The sequence below is a fragment of the Lactuca virosa genome, chromosome 3 (genome assembly GCF_052849685.1).
Source record: "Lactuca virosa cultivar CGN04683 chromosome 3, Lactuca_virosa_CGN04683_v6, whole genome shotgun sequence".
NCBI classification, from domain to species: domain Eukaryota; kingdom Viridiplantae; phylum Streptophyta; class Magnoliopsida; order Asterales; family Asteraceae; genus Lactuca; species Lactuca virosa.
Window position 1 is genome coordinate 437,627,661 of NC_136428.1, and position 11,061 is coordinate 437,638,721.

General features: G+C 35.7%; 1 non-coding gene across 1 annotated transcript; it reads right to left on the minus strand.

Moving 5' to 3' along the window:
- Nucleotides 1-9,760: 9,760 nt before the first annotated feature.
- LOC145168187 (small nucleolar RNA R71) lies at nucleotides 9,761-9,867 on the minus strand. The gene has a single exon (XR_013741759.1). It is a non-coding gene; the product is annotated as a small nucleolar RNA R71 (small nucleolar RNA).
- Nucleotides 9,868-11,061: the final 1,194 nt, after the last annotated feature.

Sequence of the window (11,061 nt, forward strand, 5' to 3'; positions counted from 1 at the left end):
TGTGGCCTCGGTGGCAATCCAGATGTGAGTTGTGGGCCCGGAAGGCAATCCAGACTCACATTGTGGGCCCAGGGGTAATCCAGTCTGTAAAGCTGTGGACCCAGTACATGCTGTTATTTGTATATGTGATACATGAAGTGTAACGGTATGTTGGCATTCCAACCCGATCGTTGAGGGCCCGGGGTATTGTTGGGTTTTGAGCATTCTAACACTCCTAAGTGTACATGCAACCCTAAATACCTTGGATCTATGTTTTCTCTATTATACATGCAAATATGAACTTTCCAAGGTATTCATCCTAACTAGCATAATAACATTGATTCATATGAATATATCAAGTTAGAATTACATACCTCTTTGATGTAGAATGACTTCATGAAGCTTGAGTGCCTAGTGCCCCAAGTGTGACACCTCAAATGGTTCACACAACACCAAATACAATTGGAATAACTTGAGAGAACATACACACTTCATGAAAATCGGCTAGCCCTCATGTTCATACTCTCGTCACCGATTTTGTCAACAATAAGATGCTTATATAGTTAGTGACAATTAGGGTAAACCCTAATTGTCATGGCTTTCCATTTCCTTGGATCCGTGGGTTCAAATACTCCATGGAGCATCCATGGAGTATCTTATGGGTTTTAGCCCAACTTGACAATCCATGGAGCATTAGCCCACTATACAAGTATGGGTGATCAACCCATATATTTAATTAGTCTTCTTTTGATCACTTATTTAATTCCATACTAATTCTTGATCAAAACTAATTAAATAATCTTATTAATATATTATAACTTATAATATATTAACAAACCTTAAGTGTTATTTCTCTCATTATAGTCTATCCAAATGCATGATGCCATGCAACCCAAATGGACCATGTCGGGTCGAGTCAAGTCTTACCAATTATAGTTATGGACTTAGACATTAATCCAACAGTCTCCCACTTGGATAAGTCTAAAACTATTATTGCGTATGACTTCAAGAACCGACTGGCAATCGTAGCTCTCAAAAGCTTTCGTCGAACTCTGACCTTGCCGATGATCTCTGACCTTTGTCAATGACTTGTCCATTAGATAAGTCATCATATATTCCTCCATTCTAGATATCATATGGACTGAGACATGGATTATCAATCATTCTCTCGGTCCATTTGTTGTTTCCCGATTTTCGATTTATGATGACTGGCTAATTGAACAAATCAAATTAGTCCTGGCTTGGCCAAGCACTCACATGTATCATCTTTAAATCATCGAGGGGCCCACAGATATCGCTTTTATCCCGAAGGTAAAAGGAATGGATAAACTTCAACTCATATGGCTTGTTCTACTACTTGTAGAATCATACACACAGACATGTTTTATAACATCGAGTTACCAATGCGTTTTCGTGCAATCAATGTATAACCAACTCATAGTAACAACTCATATCTCTAGGTTTGAAGAATATAAGATATTATCTTCTCATGATCACTCGTGATAAAATCCATGAAGTGATTCAAATGAGCGTGGGTTGAATCCAATACTTAGAACTTATGAGCACTCATGAGTGTTGTAGCACCACTTTGTCCACCAACTTGGACCTCTACAAGCCAACTCATGACAGTCTTGATTCATATCTACTTCCAACATATGACCGACTGTGGATGGTTTGAATAACTTAATCATTCAGGAAGAGCGACTTAGTTATTCTGGAAGTCAAAACATGCAAAGAGAAACACAAGAATAAATGAATCAAATATGGTATCAAACCCTATGAATATAAATAAATACTTTTATTTATCCCCATACTGATTACTCATTATTCATTGTTGCGGTTTTATCAACTTTATACTTGAATTAAAAACACTAGTTGTCCCATGCTCCAAGCATGTACACTATGTTTTTCTTAAACAATAGCTTTGCCATACACCAAGTATGCACTCTATGTTTGTCTATGATCCTTACTTTGTGAACTAGATCGATTGAACATACTTTCAATGATGTCTCACATAAAGACATGATTCTAGACTAGTCTTTTGCTATAATATTTTTATTTGCCATGTTCTCAAAATTTGACTATGAAGAGGGATGTTGTAATCATAATCGAATTTTGAGAACGCAATATATGGAATTTCCTTAAGTTGAACCAATCCAACATGAAATTCATATATATATTCTTCACTAAAGATGATTAAGGTCTCAATCTAAGCCTTTAGAACTGAAATGAAGTATATCCTCTCCCTTAATTATAGCAAAACAACTTTTTCAACCCCTGTAACTTCACGAATTGAAACTTTTGTTCTCTATAATTAACATTGCTAACTTGCAATACTTATCATAATTATCATGCTCCCACTAACATGATGATTATTAGCATAACACTTATGCTCCCACTAGCTTTGAGATATACTCATAAATCAGCTGGACTTCTAGAAATCAATACTTTATTGACTTTCTTACCAAAGTTCAGACTTCTGATACGAGATTGCTTTGATAAAACTTTATCAAACTCATACACCTTTCCTTAGATGGCATGCATGTGTGTCTAAACAATTTCAGAACTATGAAAAGGGATGATGTAATCATAGTCTCAAATGTTTAGACCTTTTGCCATCTGCTTCAAATCTACTTGGTGGAAGTGTTTCCTCACCATCATTTTCATGAATCGGAGGGAAACCTTATGACCCTTAGATTTTATGGTGTATGTGTTCTTATCCATGTGAATCTGTCAAAAGCATAATCACAAGACACGGTTAATGACAAATCCAAACTCATATGGACTGAACTTAATCTGAATTTCTTACCACCTGGCAGCTCAAGGGCCTGCCATTGCTTCCAAGTTGTTATGCAACCAATTGAGAACTTCCAGAACTCCTATGCAAAGACAACTTTAACTGGAATGGGCACAAAATTTTTCAACACGATAGGTTATAAACCTCAAGTCGTGTCCTAGTGAAGAACCTCAGGTTTTATTCTTGATTAGTTCTTGAGACTTTCAAGACCTTTGAGACTCCCATTTTCCTCTTGACATATAAGACTCTCTTGTCAAATATTCAAGGGATAGTGTGGATTCTTTATCAAGACAAACACTTCACACAATTGGCCTAAGTTGGTCGTTGTTTTATCCAAAACATCACAACTTACCAATTTCAAATATACAAGAGTAGGACAATTTTACTCTTACATTTGACAAGTGTTTTAACCTTTCTTTAAGATATGTCACTCAACTTACAGTCTTGGAGTATGACTCTAAGACTTGTTTTTGAAACAAAGTATGACTCATCTTCTTGATTTAACCATTTCAACAATTCATGACTCCTCTTCTTAGTCATAAGAATGCACTAAGATGTGTTTAGAAGACCAATTGTGATGTGGTTCTTTAATCATTAAGATGATCACAAAACATGATACTAAAGTACTCTCCGATCTTTTCAGATTTGAGAAACTTTTATCTGTCTGCCTAATTTGATTCTTCTCATTCGTTCTGCCATACATCGAGACTTTTCCAATGCTTCAGAATTATACTTAAACTTATAAGTATAACCATATTTACTAAACTTTAGTAAATCATGACGAACAGTCTTATCAATCTTTGTGGTGGACTTGACCAGTGCACAAGAATGTGTACTCGATCCCTTTAGTCCTTCACTTGACTCACATATACATGTGAACAAGGAATTAGTCTTAATTTTTCCAAAGCTGAAGGTTCTCATTCATCATACTATACAACTTGCATGATTCCAAGTTTCGGTCCAATTTGAAACTTGGTTGATGAGAGTCTTTCCTTATTTGGTAAATTTAGACACCACCACAATTTGAAAGAATCAAATCCATTTTCCAATATTGCTATTACTGGAATCATATAACCAACAATTTTTCACAAATGCCATTGTGAGGATACTTAAAATAAATAAAATCAAAACTTTTTTCTTTTATTTTAAACTTTGCGGAAAAACTTATCCTTACAATGAAAATGCATATGAAAACTATGTTGTTATCTAATCCTAAGCAATCTATCACAACTCTTAAGCAGTAGCTTAAAAATTCTGATAATCGAACCATGCGATTGAAATCTATCTTCGCGATCAGAATCAGCGTATACTTCCTATAAGTTTCTTCACATTTCTTTGATTCTCAAAGCATCAACATGTGACCCAGTCACATCATGTAACAAGAATCTCAAAATAGAAACTTAGATAATGGGCTCTACCTGATGTAGAGTCAAACTTATTGACTTTAACATCCTTAGGTAAATTTGGCAGCTTTGGAATCAACGCCCCTTCCTTTGGCAAAATAAACATATGGACCCTTTGGTAATGGGACTATCTCAGACTTAGCCTTTCTCTTTACCATTTGGTCAACCGGGTTGACTATGGCCAATCCCTTTCCATTGGGAAGAGAATGCTTTTTCTGGATTTCCAATGTCACCATTGTCACTGTCCATAAAGTTTTTAGGAAGTTGATCTTCTAATCAAATTTGCTTTACTATCGTTCCAAATCATTGCTGATTCAGCAGGACCAAGCAAATGGATATGATCATTAAGGTTCATGTCATAGTCTGTTTCATAGTAGTCCCAAAGGAACTCACTATGTGACTTAGAAAGTGATTGAACATCCAACTTTCTCAAGACTTTGACACCCAACTCTCCCGGCTTGTCAATATGTGACTTCATCTCTAAGATGTGATCACACATAGACCTTGCTTGTCATTAGGGCTTGAGTGACCTTGAACTTGTGGGTTAGGGAGAAAAATTGGAGGAGGTGGAGGAAGTAAAGTTCCAAGAGATTTGGGAAGATCATAGATGTCAATGCTAGACATCTTTTGGGAGATATTCAAGATTGTTCATTTAAAGTCCTTGATATAACACTCAATATGAGATATTAAGGCTAGGACCCAACACAATACATTTATAACTTGGAAGAGGGATGCCGTAATCCAAGCTATAAAATATTTGAAGGTAGATGAATGACGATTCACCAATTTCCACCAAGATAAACGAAATAATTTATTAGGTTTTTAATTGGATTTGAAACTCCTAGATCTTTTGATATTCATTGAACTGTTCAATGACAAGTTTCAATCTCGGGTGTGCCCTTCAGGTTTTGTGACTGGGATGCCGAGGATCACAAAACAAGGTGTGAAGCAACCATGCAAATATACTTGGTACCCTTAATATTTACCCCTCAATCGATGTGCCGGTTAACCACACGAGCTCCACCGATACTATGATAAATATTAAGTTACCCTTTGTCCACCTTGTTAAATCCAGGTTAGTGTGCCGGTTAACCACACGAGCTCCACTTACGGTTTATACAAAGTGCAAAGTGTAATTTCATGGATTAGCACCTTATTCACATTTTCCTAAGTAACTAAGTTTGGGAATTAATAAAAGGTTTAGTTATTTAGTATTTATCATTAATACTTTTAATGAAGGGAGAATTATAGCCCTTGTCCTACCTGTTCGGCTAACGATCCTCCACCAGTCAAGGAAGCGGTGGGTGAGAGTGGACACCCATTAAGCTGCCATTTTATAGGCAACAACCTTATACCCCCCTTATAGACCGACTTCGTGAATGAGGCCTACTAATGGTAAGACTGACTTGCTCTTATACACACACACATATATATATATATATATATATATATATATATATATATATATATATATATATATATATTATTAACTTATAATATTATAAAGTCTAAGGGTTGAATTTTAACTTTTAAAATTCTAAGGGCTTAACTTGGAATTAAAGTATTCATTAGAGAAAACTTTTCGAATTCCAAAACTTGAAGGCAAGTTTTGAAAATATTCAAAACTAATTAATTCCATAACTTATGTGTTTAAAGTAGTTTTAATTAAAAAGCTCTTCAAGTTCCATAACTTGAGGACAAGTTATGGAAGACTTTAAACTAATAAAAGAATGTAACTTTTCTTTATTTTTGTAACTTATGGAACTAATTAAGGTTACACATTTTATTACTAAATGAAGTGACTCTTGAACCTCCATAACTCGAGGACAAGCTATGGAGTCATAAAACCATTTAATGCAGACAAGACTCTTCATTTTTGTAACCATTGCCAACTTTTATGAGTTTTAAGAACCTTAAATGTGACTTTTCATGTAACTTGAGGACAAGTTACACAGACACATTTTAGAATCCACTCTTAGATTAAAATGGATCAAAGACACATAATCAATCAACCTTTTCTATTAATCTAAGCAACTCATATGAACTAGATAATTGGATTCACACTTTTTCATGTAATTAGCATAACACTTAAACTAATACAAAACATGAATCTATTGACAATTATCTTTGAAATTGGATTAGTATGAACATTACCACATATAAAAACAAGTTTATAAGGTCAAAAACAGATTAGGGTAATGTTCCTAGTCCAATTCCAGCCAAAACAGTCGAATATATGCTGTCTGGGGGTCCAACTCGTCGAGTGCATGAACCAACTCGGCGAGTTGGATGCATTTTGCCATGGACTCGTCGATTCCCTCCATGGACTCGGCGAGTCTGCTGTTCAGACAACAACAAAATTTGATTTTTCAGCCATTTTTGTAAGTATAACAAGAAAACAAGCGTAGGCTCTGATACCACTGTTGGGTTTTGAGCATTCTAACACTCCTAAGTGTACATGCAACCCTAAATACGTTGGATCTATGTTTTCTCTATTATACATGCAAATATGAACTTTCCAAGGTATTCATCCAAACTAGCATAATAACATTGATTCATATGAATATATCAAGTTAGAATTACATACCTCTTTGATGTAGAATGACTTCATGAAGCTTGAGTGCCTAGTGCCCCAAGTGTGACACCTCAAATGGTTCACACAACACCAAATATACTTGGAATAACTTGAGAGAATTACGGTAAACGCTAATTGTCATGGCTTTCCATTTCCTTGGATACATGGGTTCAAATACTCCATGGAGCATCCATGGAGTATCTTATGGGTTTTAGCCCAACTTGAGAATCCATGGAGCATTAGCCCACTATACAAGCATGGGTGATCAATCCATATATTTAATTAGTCTTCTTTTGATCACTTAATTAATTCCAAACTAATTCTTGATGAATACTAATTAAATAATCTTATTAATATATTATAACTTATAATATATTAACAAACCTTAAGTGTTATTTGTCTCATTATAGTCTATCCAAATGCATGATGCCATGCAACCCAAATGGACCATGTCGGGTCGGGTCAAGTCTTACCAATTATAGTTATGGACTTAGACATTAATCCAACAGGTATTCCATCCCGACAGACGATTGGACCCATAGTATGTTGTTTATGATTATATGTGTATTGTTGTGGGTATGGGTATTTTGGGGGAACTCACTAAGCTTTTGGGCTTACAGTTTCAGTTTATTGTTTCAGGTTCGGCGGATGACCGCGGAAAGGCGAATGCATGACCGTACACTTCCTTGATTGATGATTATGATTTCTGGGAACTCTGATGTTTAAACTATTTTGAAAAAAAATTGTAATAACTGAGTGGTTTTAAATGATTTAAAAAGTTTTAAATTGGATTGAATTTTATGGATGTTACAGCATGGAATAATGATACTTATAAGGTTAAATTATATTTTGCAGCCAAAGAGAAGACATATAGAAGAAAAGGGACTAAAAGCGTCAAAGAATCGAACTTTGGAGGATGAAGACTTAAAAGATAAAAATCCATCAAAATTACGCTCTCACGATGTGAGAATTGAAAGCTCACGACGTGAGTTGGGACATTCTAGAAGATAAGCATCGCGGATCAAAATCGTCGTCGAACACGGATAGATACGATCTCACGACGTGAGACACATATGCTCACGACGTCAGTACGGATAATACATAAAATATAAATAAGACTTGATCCATACGATTTGGATAGGTTGGCTGACTTGGAAAGGTTTCAGAAGTCGAAAGTCACAGAAAAAGAAGGCATGGGAATTGTTCTTAACACCAAGGAGGAAGAAGAAGTCATAATTTGATAATTAGTTTGGAACTTTTAATATGTTTTTGGCTATGCATTGTTTGTGTTTATTTGTGATAATGTCCAGCTAAATCTAGCTGCTTCTGTTAGCTAGATGAAGCTGGAACTCATGGTTTTATTCTATTAATCTAGACTTTGCTTGTTGGTTATGTCTTGTGTTTGATTGGTATACCTAGCATTCTTGATTTGATAATTAGATTGCTTAAAGTTCTTATTCTGTGTAGTTAGTGACCATTATTCTGCATGAATTTGAATACCTAGTAATTTAATGAACATTAGATTATTAGAGCTAAGATCGAACCAATCTTAGTTAAGGAATAAAATTATTAAATTAGGTTGTGCTAGATAACTCATATTATGACCATAATTGTGTTTGTCAACTCAATCTTACATAGCTCCAATTCCATTCAATAATTGATTCTGTGTTAAATTATGTGTGACCATACATAGATCTACATGAATTAATTAATATTAGTAAATTTAGAACTGAATTGCTAATAATATTCTAATTGGTAACCAACAGGAATTGTCATAAATAATTTATAAACCATTGAGGGAAAGTGGATTCGAACTAATAGAAGTGATTTGTTAATTGATTGAATTGTGTTAAGAATTAAGTTCATCTAAACTTGCAAACTTAGATAAAAAAAACAAATACTTTGCTAGTAAATTAGGTTAATTTAATAGTAGGTAAATTAATTAGTTAAAACCGTTCCCTGTGATCGACACCCGACTTACCTAAACTACTCTGTAATTTGACTAGGTACACTGTCTAGGTGCAACTTAGTTAGTTAAGTTAGTTAGGTTAATAATTTAAAATTAGGTGTAGCAATTTGCATGCATCAAGTTTTTGGCGCCGTTGCCGGGGAACGACTAATTTAGTTGTTAAATTTATTTTCTTTAGGTTAATCGATCCTTTTTGTGGGGTAAAACCTGCAAAAAGCTATTTTTTTCAGCTTAGATTTCTGTTTAAGTACTAAACTCACGACGTGAGTACAATAGTTTTTCATTTTTCTTAGTTTTTCAGTTTTTGTTCAGTTTTACGTTTTTATTTTTGTTTTTCTTTGTAGTATTTCATGACCAGAGGTTCCAACACACCTTTGGTGCCACCACTTTCTGATCCAGAGTTGGCCATTCACAAGAAGACAGATAAGAACGCAGGAGTGAACCAAACACCAAAGAAGTCGCATTTCAAAGATCTAAAGTCTGTTTTTGGGAAGAAGAAAGGGAAGAACACGGGAGAGTCAAGTACATCTTCGAAGGATAAAAGCAAGGTTGAGTGCTTTGATCAAATACCTAGTCCGCAAGAATCCGAATACCAAACTGAAATAGAATTCGATTTAGGAAAAAGTGAACCCGAAGACGAGCCAGAAAATGAGATGGCCAACATTGCGGATATATCCATGGGAGCTTACAAGCAGCGAATTAGAGATGATGCTGGTCCTGGCCTAGTACAACCTGCAATTCCTGCAACTGCCACATTCGAGCTGAAATGACACATCCTTACTGCACTAAAGGATGCACCATTTTATGGAAAGGATCATGAGGATGCTTACAAACATTTAGATGAAGTAAATGACATAGCATACTATTTCAATTTCCCAAACGTTCCTAGAGAGACGGTCTTGCTAAGGATGCTACCAGTCACTTTTAAAGGAGGTGCAAAAGACTGGCTGAAAGCACTTCCACCTGGTGCAATCACTACTTGGGCCCAGATGCGCGAGCAGTTTCTAGAACAATTTTGCCCAGCATCGAAGATATCTAAACTCAAAAAGGCAATAGCCAATTTTGTGCAAAATCTGGGTGAGTCACTTTATGAGGCATGGGAGCGCTACAAGGGATTATTAAGAAATTGTCCTCAAAATGACCTCAATATACAACAAGAAGTGTCTATATTCTATGACGGGGTTAATGTCATGACTAAGCATCTCCTTGATTCTCAAGGTCCACTTACAAATAAAAATTCGGGTGAAGTCAAGGAGTTAATTGAAGAGTTCGCAAAGCATTCTCGTGAATACCACAATCCAAGGAATGAAGGCGTTAAGGGCTTTCGGGGAGGATATTCTGAAGAAATGGCAGCCGTCCTAGCTATCCTTGATACTATGGACAGAAGGATAACAAAGATGGACCAATCAATTCATGCAATTAGAGTTAGATGTGAAAGATGCAATGGTCCACACTTGACCAAAGACTGCCACTTAGATGATAATGGGAACAGAAGAGCTCGAGTTTGCAACTCTAGTGGGGATAAATTTTATGAAGACTGGAGAAAACCAAAGAAGGAGTGGTTTCCATATGATGAATACAAGAAGAAAAAGGAAGAAAAATATAGGCAGACAGGCTGAGGCTTCTACCAAAAAGAGCAACCACTAGATGAGAAGAAAGTTGACTTGGAGAACATGTTGGTTCGTTTTATGGAAGCTTCTGAGAAAAGGCATGATGATACTGATGCAACACTGAAAGATCAAATGAAGATGATGAAAAGCAAGCTATGATGATTGACCAACAAGCCCTACTAAGAAATTATCAAGCATCAATCCACAATCTCTAAGCTCAACTTGGTCAACTAACAACTTTGGTGAACGAAAAATTATCTTCACAATTCCCCGATAAAAAGACTCAATCCCATGTCATGATGATCAAAACTGAAGAAGAGGCGATTTCTGAGTTCCCAGAAGCATTAGAAGAGGAGCCAAAGCAGTCTAAACCAAAGCCGAAGAAGGCAAAGCTTGAAGACAAAAATATTGTTGAACAACCGAACTCACGACGTGAGCCTTCTAAGCTCACGACTTAGGCCCAGTCTGAACAGAAAAATTCATCAACTATTCCGACTTATCGTCCTCCTTTACCATTTCCATCTCGAGCTAATATTAATCCACTGGAACGCGAGTAATTAGAGTTTATAAAGAAAGTAAATGGTATTCCAATAAATACTCCTTTTATCGAGTCATTATCTAAGGTTCCTGAATATGCAAAGTTTATACAAGACTTAATAGATACTCGTCAACAATTGAAGAAAAATTCCATGGTGATTCTTAGTGAACAAAGTTCAAAAGTTGTATTG